We start from the raw sequence: 12,943 nt of genomic DNA, 5'->3' as shown, positions 1-12,943 counted from the left end.
GGGTAGATATCATGTCTATAGGGTTGCGTTAATATATTTGCTATGTTTGCTTTACTTCCACAATATTAGAAACCATGCCTATAGGATCTAAATGGCTTTAATAGAGATCATGCCTATAGGGTTAAAATTAGCTTTATAATTAGATATCATGCCTATAGAGTGTAAAGTAATTGAAGTTCAGTCTTTGTTACAGTATGTATTCACATTCGTCTCCTTAGAAATAATGCCTATAACTTCAGAAGTCAACTTTTAATAATAGAGATCATGCATATGGGGTTAAAATCATCTATAATAAAAATCATGCCTATAAAACTTAAAACCAGTTAAATAAATCAGTTTAATTCATGTTTGATTCAATTAATCTGTCCGCTTCTCTAAATAAGTTTCCAAATACTGCCTTAAACTAACACTGCTAGAAAGCATGCCTATAGGATCTCAGGTTGTCGTTAAAAATCATTTTACTGTTTTACTGCATTCCTAATCAATATAGATACCATGCTTTTAGGACGTCACTGTTATGCGTTTAGGCAAGCCTCTAGGGCGATTAAAATTCTGCAATTATAAAACTGCGCTTTGTTATTTCAAACTTCTCACATTCTCAGGTCTAAAATTAGTAGGCAAGTTAATAGGTCTTTGACACTTAATACTGTATACTCCATGCTCACTCGGATATCATGTTTTAGGATTTTCTCTTAAATACTTGACTGTTGTTTTGAAGACGTGCACTTACTTGTTATATTTGTGGAGGTGACTGTGGGCCAGTAATTTATTCTCTTTAGATGCAGTCCTAATTGTTTTTGATTGACGCCTAGACTTTTATCCTTTAAACCTTAGGAAGATCTAAAACTACCCAAATTAAAGGTCCTAAGTACCTCTAGGGCCACAAGGAAGGGACGGGTAGTGCACGCATAAGATCAAGGTTATTAGAACGCTTTAGGCTATGACCAAGGGAAGGGAATTGGGTAGTAAGGATATGCTGACTACGCGCTAATGTGATGTGTAGCCCCTCATTGATGAGTGATTACCGGGCATTGTGTGGGGTGATCTTGTAGGCTAACCAACCTAGGACCCCTCTTTCCCAATTCCCGATGTTTAAGCTTTACGTTTTTCTATATATGCAACTTGTTCAAGTCTTTTCCTTTTATCTCATTACTTAGGTCATACAATGTCCAAAGCATGGCTTTATTTGCAAGTATGTGTTCAAACTATTTATTTTTTAAAAGGACTAATTTGTAAGTATAAGTTTGGCCGGGACCCACCATTGTGGACCGAGAGGGGTTCCTAACACCTTGACCTCAAGGTTACTTCGAGCCCTTACCCTAAATTTTTGGTAATGCAAACTAGTCTAAGAGTTAATCACTCTAGGTGTCCTAACGCACCATAATCCGTTAAGTGGCGACTCTTCAAAACCCAAATCCCAAAAGGAAACGAGTTATTACCCCCTATGAACATTGGAACCCGGACTTCTCTCCGCGGAGGGAAAAAGGGGGTGCGACAAGGCTTTTCTTGCATATGTACCCTTTTTGCTTCTGTGTTTCTATGTAAGGACCCCTTGTGGGCTTTTGTAATCATATGTAAGGACCCCTCGTGGGCTTTTGTAATCGAATGTTTATGAATGAAAAGTGTTTTTTTTAATTTGTCTCTGATGCATACTATTTTCCCTTTATCTATGCTTGTGTAGAATCTAAGTGAATGACCCCATTGGTTGGTGCAAATATCGAGCCCGAGTTGGACAGATAAACTCAGGTCGTTAAGACTTAGCATTTAGACCCTGCGATAATCTTTGAGGGGGTATTCGCTCGGAAGCTCGAGAATGGAGACTGCCTTTAGGCTTTTGAGAGCAGTCCCCGAGTGGGGGTTTGCTTGGGCCATTTGGAAACTTGTCTTGAACTTAGTGTAGATAGCCTTAATGCATTATATATAGATCCGGAATGAGGGACTGCCCGTGTTTAGATGGTATCTCGAGGCCAAGCCCATACGAATAGAGTTTTAAGTGCTTACTTTTCTCCTTGAGAGGAACCTTCAAAACCGGGTACCATCTCAAGTCTTGTAATGACGTCGATGGCCCCTTGGAGAGATCTTCAAGATCGGGTACCATCTTGGGACTGGCGATGACGCCATTGGCTTTCTAGAGCCTAACTTCTTTTTGATGGAAGTTCTCGAGATCGGGTACCATCTCGGGAATAGTGATGATGCCAATGGCTTCCTGGAGCATAACTTTTTTTGATAGAGATCCTCGAGATCGAGTACCATCTCTGGACTGGCGATGATGCCAATGGCTTTCTGGAGCCTTTTTTCTTTTTGGTGGAGGTGCTCGAGATCGGTACCATCTCGGGACTGGCGATGATGCCAATGGCTTCCTGGAGCCTAACTTCTTTTTGATGGAGGTCCTCGAGATCGGGTACCATCTTTGGACTGGCGATGATTCCAATGGCTTCCTGGAGCCTTTCTTCTTTTTGGTGGAGGTCCTCGAGATCGGGTACCATCTCAGGACTAGTGATGATGCCAATGGCTTTCTAGAGCCTGACTTCTTTTTTATGGAGGTCCTCGAGATCAGGTACCATCTCTGGACTGGCAATGATGCAAATGGCTTCTTGAAGCCTTTTTTCTTTTTGGTGGAGGACTTGTTTGGTATGGGGGTCTCCGACCCCAAAACATCATACGGCGTTCATCAAATGGACGACACGGCTGCAAAGTGACCGAGGCGATCCCACCGGCACATCTTCCCAAAGTAATTTTGGCCAGTATTTTAATCGGCCTCTAAGGCAGGTGGATTGTTGCCTCTTTTTCCATATATATGGCTGTTTCTGCCCTTTTGGATATTCCACCATTCTGCGTAGTTACTCTTCTTTTTTCCTGCGTTAGGTCTTTCACTATTTCAGTATTATCGCCCTTGTTTAAATTCCTGCTCCATTTCTCTAATTTAGCTATAGACATGACTGCTACATCAGGACCCATTCGGAAGGGAGGAGAGAGTTCCACCTCCGATTCTCCTCTCGCTGGCTCGTGGCATTCTACTTCGAGAGGGGTCTTTTCATTAGAAACGTGCTCCGATACTCAAGACCAATGGGAGTGTACCTTGAAGTTTACTTCTTTGATATGAGAGAGATATCTTTAGTCGGTGAGGAAAGACTCTGGATGGAGGAAAAAGGTAGTACTGTAGGTACCTTCCCCGGATGAGAGTATTACGGACCATGTCGAGGGGTTTCTGAATGTGTTCACGTATCCTTTTACGCTGGGCCCCCTTGATAGGGTTGTGCTTGACTTCTGTCAAAAGTATCAGGTTACCTTAGCATAGATCCATCCGTCATTTTGGCGGATAGTGTTGATGGCGAGGTTCTTTGCGGAGAGGGAAGGGCTTGAATTTATGCTTAGCCATCTTATCAGGCTATACCAGCCCTTTCATTATCGAGGTCTGCTAACCTTACGATGCCGGCTAACCACACCTTTAATTGTAGGTGATGAATAAGACAAAGGTCGGGAGTGGATGAATCAATTTGTTCGAGTACAAACTATTGATATTATCCCCGTGGAGTTTATGCCATTCTTTGAGGAATGGAATTATACACGTAATGGTACACTCGTACCTTTGCAGTTTTTCAATTATGGAGAAGGGCTGTTCCATAAATGTGCCTTCTTTTCTTTTTCTGCAGCGACTTCGTGGATGCCGGGCGAGGTTCCCGATCTGCCGGATTAGGTTCGGAAGTTGGCGAACCACTCGACTTATAACAAGCATAAGTAGTGAGCTTTATATAAGGATAGGTGGGAGGCAAAATACCACGGTATGTGCTTTGCGCTATGTTCCCTTCTCTTTTTTTAGTTGGAAAAGCACTTTATCTTTCCGCGTACTAACCTTGTTATTGTAGGCATCAGGGAGCCTTCTAAGGCAAGGTCGTGCCCCCTTAGGGCGAATGAGGATTTCTAGCTTCTGGGCCAAAGAATGATAATAATAAGCAATAGATACCTTTGTAGGGCGATGGTGCTCGAAGTAAGTCGAACCTGGACCGAGGGCCTGGAGTGCAAGTATTGACTGAGCCTGTTGCGCCCATGATTTCTAGTTTTGGAGAGGCGGTTTATCCTTTGGTGTAATCTTCTTTTTTCGTTGGGTTACTTTGAGGGATACTCAAAAACCAGGATCATATGCACTGAGCGACCGTATCTCGGCCGGGGTTGACTCTATCGGAGCTGAGGGAGCTAGGTTAGCAGAAGTGCATTCGACCTTCGAGGAAGCACATCGGCTTCACTCTGTAGTGAGTTTTTAGCACATGCCTTTTGAGTTTGGCGCCTTCCCTTCCTTACTGAGTTTTCTTTTTCAGGCCTTCGACAAGCTTAAGTCCGAGCTGCTTCGTCGTGAGGCCAAGCTGCGAAAAGCTATGGATAAGGAGAAATCCCATAAGCTTCTTTGCAATGAAAGGGAAGTCGAGTTGGCGTATTTATGGTATGAGTCAAGTCAGAGCTTGAATTATGAGAGCTACTTAAAGGAGCAGGTAGTTTTTGTTTCGAGCGAGTGTGCGTTCCTCCTTCTAACTCCTGAAGCTAATGCTTCATTTATTTTAGTTGCAGAAAAAGGCGGAGGGCTTGGAGCACCTTCTAGACGAGGTTGTCCAAGTCAAGCGCAAGTATGATGAGTTAAAGGCTCAGGCGGACGCTCAGGCTTCGACGGAGAAAGGTGCTCTGGCTAAAGCTTCCACCCTTGAGGTTCAACTTCGCTTAGCTCATGATAATAGATTGGCTCAAACAGATATGATTTTGAAGCTTGAGACTCAACTCTCAAAGATAAAGGCTGAGGTTGTGGATGCCCAAGCTGAAGCTGTAATGAGCCGAACTAAGGCTGACCAGAAAGTGGCGGTCTATTTGAAGGACGCTGCCGATGCTCAAGCAAAGCTGAGAAAGATCCTTGACAACGAAGATAGGAGCAAAGAATACACCCAGTGTAAGTCTCGGAGGAAAACCTTCGAGGAGATCCGCTCAGGGATTTGACCTTTCGGAAGAGTTGACGCAGGCGAGGGAGGACGAGCGTGGTGCTGGGTTGCTTCTGTACGACGCTGAGGATAGCGAAGGTGAGGCCGACGGGCCATAGCCCCCAGGGGAATGTAGTTTCTTTCCAATTCTGCATATATCATTCTCAAAGCACATTTGTAAATGGAGCTTGTATTTTTATGCATGTATGTATAAAGAAGAAACCTTGCGGTTTTGTTTCTCCTGCATTTATTTTTGCCTTGATTTTAGCCAGATGAACTGGTCTTTGAGCTGAGGGGAATCCTTAGTTCACAGTATGTCCTTGAGGCTCATTGGGCTGGCCCGTAGGCTCTTATGCGCTTTTGCTCTTAGGCATATTTAGGCCAACTGTTTTGAGCTTAGTCCCCGAGTCATTCATCGACTCGAGCTTATTTGACCCTCAAGTTTTCGAATTTTAGGCTGGCGATAGGGGCTCTTACGCTTTTGGTCGATGCGACCTTTTAGTGTATGTGGGCTGGGGACAATGACTCTTATGCTTTTGGTCGATGCGATATTTTAGTGTATATGGGCTGGCGACAATGGCTATTACGCTTTTCCCCTTAGGCATATTTAGTTAACTATTTTGGGTTTAGTCTCCGAATCGGGCTACGACTCGAGCTCATTCGACCCTCAAGTTTTTGAATTGCAAGCTGGCCCTTAGGCTCTTACACGTTGGGTCGGTACGACCTTTTATATATGTGGGCTGGCGACAGTGGCTCTTACGCTTTGGGTCAATGCGACCATTTATGTAGGCTTTATTTTTCCCTTGATAAAGATTTTTTGAAATAGTGTTTGCCTGACTCTCCGACGGTTTAATAAAAAACCTCGATTGTAAGTCATTATATGGCGATGATCGAGCACCTCGGGAGGTTTGGCTCGGAGGCTGAGTATCTTGAAGCCAGTGTTTAGGAGCTGACATGGTTGAAGCTCTTTTGCTTATATTGAGGGTAGCCTATTTAACCAGTTCTTTCCGAAGTATATTCGAAGTAATTGAAGGCCTATGATTTATAGTGACAGTCTGGCGTCCCCGAGTCGCGTTAGTTTGGCTGGTATAGCCTTGTGATCAGAGTCATTTGTGTTTGGACGGAGCCTTTAAGTCTCGAGTTAAGTAGTTTCAGCATCTATATCGAGGGTATGCCTTTTTAGGGGTCTTACAAGTTCGATATATAGCCGAAACTTTGAGATCGGGTTTATGCCTTTAGTAAGGTCTTACAAGTTTTTCATGCCTTTGAGGTCTTACAATTTTAGTTACTTGGTACAAGTATTGTTCATGCCTTGCTTGAGGTCTTACAGATGTTGTTGTTGCTTTATGTAGGTCTTACAATACCGAGGCTACCCGCGTGTGGCCTTACGGCCTCGGGTTTTGATAAGTCGATGAAGGTGGCAATTGACGACAGTCCCCGAATCATCGAGGGTTTCTTGGCTTGGGAGCCATTACTTGTAGATTCGGTATTACTCATTGAGGGCTTGCGATTTTGGAGTTCCCAACCCGGGGGTCATGTGGTCATGAGTATTTGACGCCAGTCCCCGAGTGTTTGGGACATTTTTGGCTCTGGAGCCACTTTGTGATCTTGATGTTGCCTCATTAAGGGCTTATGAGTTAGGAGCTCTAACATGGAGGTCGCATTGTTTTAAGTAGTTGACGTCAATCCCCGAGTGTTTGGGGCGCCTTTCAGCTTTGGGGCCGTTTTTTTTGCAAAACTATCGAGCTTCATTAAAATGCAAAATGCTTTTGGAAAGTATTCTTTGATTACCTGGTACAAGTATACATGTTTTTGCTATTGCAGGCTCGGTTGTTCTATGAGGACACTGTTCGTTCGACTGTTTGGCCCGGTATATTACTTTCCTATTGAGCCCCCATTAGGTGTATCTTGGCTTCTCCGAGTAGGTGACCTTTCGAGGGGATGGCCCCCAGTATTTGAGGCTGGTTGCAAAAGAAGCCTTGAATACTTATTTGGATCTTTCTTAGGTAGCATGTAGGTGTTTCCTCATTAAAACCCTTAACGGTAAAACCCTTATAGGTATAAAAACTCGGTATAAGGAAAAGAGTGCAACATATGCTTTAAAACCTTATGGTCTTTGAGTTGGGTTAGCGCTTCTGCTGTCTCAGTCGGGCACCTACATAAAGGTGGGTACGAGATGTAACTTAAAAAGGGATATGGTTGTACCTTAGTGGCGATGACACTTTGAACCTCGGTAGGATGTAGGTGTTTCCTCATTAAAAACCTTAACGGTAAAACCCTTATAGGTATAAAAACTCGGTATAAGGAAAAGAGTGCAACAGATGCTTTAAAACCTTATGGTCTTCGAGTTGGGTTAGCGCTTCTGCTGTCTCAGTCGGACACCTACATAAAGGTGGGTACGAGATGTAACTTAAAAAGGGATATGGTTGTACCTTAGTGGCGATGACGCTTTGAACCTCAGTAGGCCTTCAGTTATCTGCTTGAAGGATGCGGTATGACTCTTTATTTGTTCATTCGGAAACAACCGAGAATATGACTTGTGAGCGCCGTGTTGAATTCGCTGAGGGTTCAAGAGGCAGGCATAATTTGGTCAAGCAGTCCAAGCTGCCTTGTTGCCTTTGACCTGATAATACTGGCCGAGCTACCTGGACCCACAAACATAGGTTTAATTTGAAGTGTACCCACAAGAAAAGAAGTTACTAGTGCGTCATTGCGGGGCTAAGATAGAGCCTTGCATTTGCTTCTTCCTGGCGGGGGATGTTTTCGTTCTCCTAACCGCGGGTTCCTTCAGGGCATCGACACCTTAAAAGATCATATGGGTGACATTTTGTGGCTCATTTGCTTCATTCTTTTTTGTCGCCTCTCTTTCCCGGAACTGATTTTTGGCTCGATCGCTGAGGAATTCCTGGAGGTGACCTTTGTTGAGTAGTCGGGGTACCTCTTCCCGGAGTTGTCGGCAATTTTCAGTCTTGTGACCGGGCGTTTTGTGAAATTCACACACTAAGTTATGGTTCCTTTTTGAAGGACCCGATTGTACAGGCCTTGGCCACCTGGTGTCTCTGATTTTACTGACGGCGAACACGATGTCTGATACATCGACGCTGAAATTGTATTCTGACTAGCGAGGTGCCTCCGTCGGCCTCGTGTACCTATTGAAAGCAGCTCTATTGACGTGTCCCCGTGGATTCTGGCCTTGGTCCATCCTTCGATCAGTGCAGGGTATGTTACGCCTCGGGGCGTTCCTCCTATCTTCGGTGTATGGCTGGTACCTTTCTTTGTTTGGCTTTGTATCCTTTGCTAGAATCCTTCTTGGGTGTACCGAGCCCGAGGGGGCTCCTAGTTGGTCGTCCTCGACCCTGATTTTTGATTAGCATCGGTTGCGGATGCCTGACCAGGTCACAGCGGGATACTCAGCCAAGTTCTGTTTCAGCTGCCTTGAAGCCATCGAGCTTCTTCATTTAGGCCTTGAGTGAAGGCCTGTACTGCCCAGTCATCTGAGACCGGTGGTAGTTCCATTCGTTCCATTTGAAAGCGTGATACGAACTCTAGAAACATTTCATTCTCTCTCTACTTGATCTTGAAGACATCAGACTTCCTTGTCGCTACTTTGATGGCACCGGTCGGGTCTATAGACAATAAATGTTCGTTAGGAAAATAATCGAGACCGAAAAATATTGCAACAATCGTAGTATTTTTTTTTCAAATAGTTTGAGTGATACAATCTCTATTATTCCTTTGATTCTACTTTTTCACTATAAATTCAAGGGCGTTTGGTCTTGATCTTGAATTTGAATTTGATTTATCCATCGTGAATACTTTGATTGTTGCCACAAATTTTAGCACGAACAAGTAGTCTTGATCCTGAACGCCTTGTATTTGCGTCATGAAAATAATCGAGACCGAAAAATGTTGCAATCATCGTAGTATTTTATTTCAAATAGTTTGAGTGTTACAATCTCTATGATTCCTCTAATTCTACTTTTCCAATATAAATTCAAGGTCCTTTGAGCTTGATCTTGAATTTGAATTTGATTTATCCGTCGCGAACACTTTGATTTTTGCCACGAATTTTATCACGAACAAGTAGACTTGATCTTGAACGCCTTGTATTTGATTTGACTTCGTTCTTGATATTGAATACTTGAAATTTGTGTTGAAGTTTTTGAATGCTTAAACACTTGCAGTTTGTAGAGAATTCTGGCCTTTGATCCACGAGCTCCCTTGCGTCTTCTTGTTATAACTTCTGGTATGTTTTCTGAGTTATGAAGGCCCCTATTTATAGTTGTGGGAGGGAAGACTTATGATACGAACAAACTCTTTCTGACCAATCAGATTGAATAGTGACAAGGCCACATTTGATTGGCCAGAATATGTCACTTGCACATGTGGCGCGATTTCATTGGTCTTTTAATTTGATTTGGCATGCCTTGTCATTTTGACACGTGGCATGATCCTATTGGATTTTCCGTTTGACTTGTTGTACCACGTCGTTTGACATGTGGCACCAAACTATGCCTCTAGGAAGATGACATATTGGGCCTAATGAAGTGGGCTCATCATTTTTGGCCCAACTAAATGGGCTAGCCTAGTCAATATTTATTGGACTTAAGTGATTAATACAATTATATTAGGCTATAATATTTATTTGGACTAATATATTTAAAATATAGTCCAAATTGTTATTAAATTTAAATCTAATAAATTTTGCAGGCTTACAGGGTCGTCACTAGAGCCGTCAATATGGGCCTGGACCGTTGGCCGGCCTAGCCCAGCCCGTGATTTAGTAGGGTTTGGCTAGAATTTTTGGAGCCCATTTAAAAACGAGGCTTTTTAGCCCGGCCCGAGTAAGTGCGTGGCCCGTGAGGCTTGACTGAGGTGGGTTGGGCCGGCCTGTGGGCCTAATAAAAATATGTATTTAAAAGATACTCCCTCCGTTCCAATTTATGTAATCTAATTGACTAAGCACGAAGTTTAAGAAAAAATGAAGGCTTTTCGAATTTGTGGTCCTAAACATGTCAAAAAGGGGCCTACAGTATTTGTGTGGTTATAAAAGCTTTTCATTAATGGTATAATTGTAAGTTTAAGCTAAATTATTTCCAAATTTAGAAAGGGGCCATTCTTTTTGGAACAGACCAAAAAGAAAATAAGTTTATATAAACTGGAACGGAGCGAGTATAAAATAAAAAATTATATGACAAAAAATAATAAGAGTATCCCAAGCTTAAAATATATTAAGCTCATCATATTAAAATATCAAAGTCTTGAAACGTTAATTAGTTTTAAAATTTTAATTATCCTTAATATTTAATTAATTAATATTGCAAACAAATTGTAGATGTAAATGAAAGTGAAGATGTTAAGACAACCTTCTCACAAGCGGATTCTGATATGTTTGATGAAGATCATGTATTGGATATCCCATAAGCATCATGGACGTTCTCTTGAATAGTTTGTTTTGAATTTTGACTTTTACCGAATGAAATGGTCTTGTCTTTTATTTTTTTAGTGTTTATTGTGATATATTAGAATAATATAAAAAGTTATTAAGTTTTGTGAAATTTTTCCAATAAGATTTTTTTAAGTTTTAAATATTTATATTTTTTTAGGATAGAACTTAAAGAAAAATATAAAATTATATTTTAAAAATAATGGGAAGGGCTGTGGGGGCCGCAATCCACATAGGGCTGGGGTGGACTGACCATTATAAGGCCCGTCAAAATGGTGGACTAGCCCAACCCAGACTGTCAATTGCTAAAGCTCACGTGGACTGAGTTGGCTAGCTCGACCCTGCCCATATTGAGATGAGCTCCAGCCGTTACAAGGTACATCTTAGTAATTGCAATAACTCGCAAGGTAAGATGATGATTCCAATATCATTCTGTTGAATCTAATATATTTATTTCCTCTTATTCTTTTAGGCCGTATAATTCTTCTTAATTCTAATAGTTACCTTCCTGTAAATGCTCTTGTTGAGGATTGTTTAACCAAAAATCTGAGTCTTTGGTCAAAGATAAAAAGAAATTTGGGTTACTGATAATCAGGAGACAAAATAAAATACTTTTGAGAATGATGGTAAAAAAAAAATAGTTGTGTATTTCAATGAATTCTCAATAGTATTTTGTGTCCTTACAAATGATGATACTTCTTCCTTTTATAGATAATTCTAGGTAAAGGAATGAAGCCTCAGCTTTAATGATATAATTATGAGTAATAAATGACATTAAATAAACCGTTATACAATCATTCCTATTAAATACCAATTTCGTAACGTATCAAGTATTTAATAATGAATTTGGACTCCTTTCTGTCACCAGATCTTTGTCTTCAATGCCTTCTAATCCGTTGGCTGTAAATAATTTAAATTGGTATGAGACTCGTATCTATACGTCGTCTCGTGCCTATTTAAATTCTTCTTCCCGAGGCTGTCTCCATCCGTGCCTCTTAGTCAATTGTTGCGCTTTGACCATTTAACTAATCCACGTGTCATGCCACATCATATTTAATATAAATTCAGTTTTTTCCCAATACAGATAGTCCCCCCACTTTCCATTTATTTATCAATTAAATATTTGCGAAGTGGATCTTCATGAAAAAGGAATTTTTGCCACAATTAACGCTCATGATAGTATTAACGCCTCAGTAGTCTTTTCCATTTAATGTTCTGCCCATGTGTCATTTTCTAATTGATTCGGCTATTCACACCCTTTTTCGAGACTTCTTCATTCTCACTATTTACGAAGTGATAGCTGCCTTTATTATAGGCTTTCCATCATTACACTTCTAAGGTTGACGGTTCCCATTTTACACATAACTTTTTCTTCCTTTGTCTTCTTCACAAATCTTCAGCACACACTTCCTTCTTAACAATGTCTTCTTCAAACCCTAACCGTAAAAAGTTCCAATTCTAGATCAATTCCCCAACGCCCCTGTTAGACACAGAAGAGGCGGAGGAGGTAGGCTTCGAACAGGGTTAGAATCTACTCGAGGCGGCTCCGCTGGTTCTTCTTCAAGGAGTTCTATCCCAAAGGCCCCTTCTTCTAAAAGTAGGGAAATTCTTGATTCTTCTCAAGAACCCTCAGTTGATAAAATAATTCCCAGCGATTTGTCTTTTGAAAGTGACAAAACGTCTCTTCAAAAACAAATTGCAAATTTAGAAAAAGCCGATACTTACCCCACAATAGTAATTGAGCTTACAATCCCCACCATAAGAAAAGATTGTAACTGGAAGGATAGTCTCCGAATGTCAATTCCTTCCCCAAATCAAAGAATTTCCTCCTTTAGAAGTGGGTATTCTTCTGTTTATACTTACCCCTTCACTTTAGGTTTTAATCCTCCGATTGACCCAGTTATTCTCGATTTTTGTCGTTTCTTTACAATTTGTTTGGCCCAAATCGGTCCATTAGTGTGGAGAACAGTGGCTTGTTTGTGATATTTATCCTCCAAAGCCAATGTCAATTTCACCTTTTCTCACCTCATTCATCTGTACCATCCTAACTTAATACGCTATGGGGTTTTTACCTCAACTGTAAGGAGCAAAAAAGTTTTGGTAAATCCTGAAGATGACAAAGATCGTGGATGGTATATCCGTTACGTTGCTATTCGTACGGTAGACTTGATTGGTGAAACAAATATTCCCTTCCCTGAGAAGTGGAATTTTGAATGTAGGTTTCTTTTTATTTACCGTACCTACTTTTGAGAATTTCAAAAGAAATTTTGTTTTTAACCTCGTCTCTTCTTGGTTTTTTGTAGCAACCATGGGAGATGTGAAACCTATTCCCAACTTTCGTGGTTGGGTAGACTCACTTTTGAAGATTGCTTCTAGGGAGCAAAGAACTTAGAAATCAATTTCTTCCTTACATGGCTGGAAGGTCAAAACACATGGTATCCCCCTTTTTATATGTCTTTTTTTCTTACATGTTAAGCATTTTTCCTCAATTTTGATCATGTATATCCATCCTTTAATCAGGATTTGGCATTAGCGG

The sequence above is a fragment of the Nicotiana sylvestris genome, chromosome 7 (genome assembly GCF_000393655.2).
Source record: "Nicotiana sylvestris chromosome 7, ASM39365v2, whole genome shotgun sequence".
NCBI lineage: Eukaryota > Viridiplantae > Streptophyta > Magnoliopsida > Solanales > Solanaceae > Nicotiana > Nicotiana sylvestris.
This window is presented reverse-complemented; position numbering follows the sequence as displayed.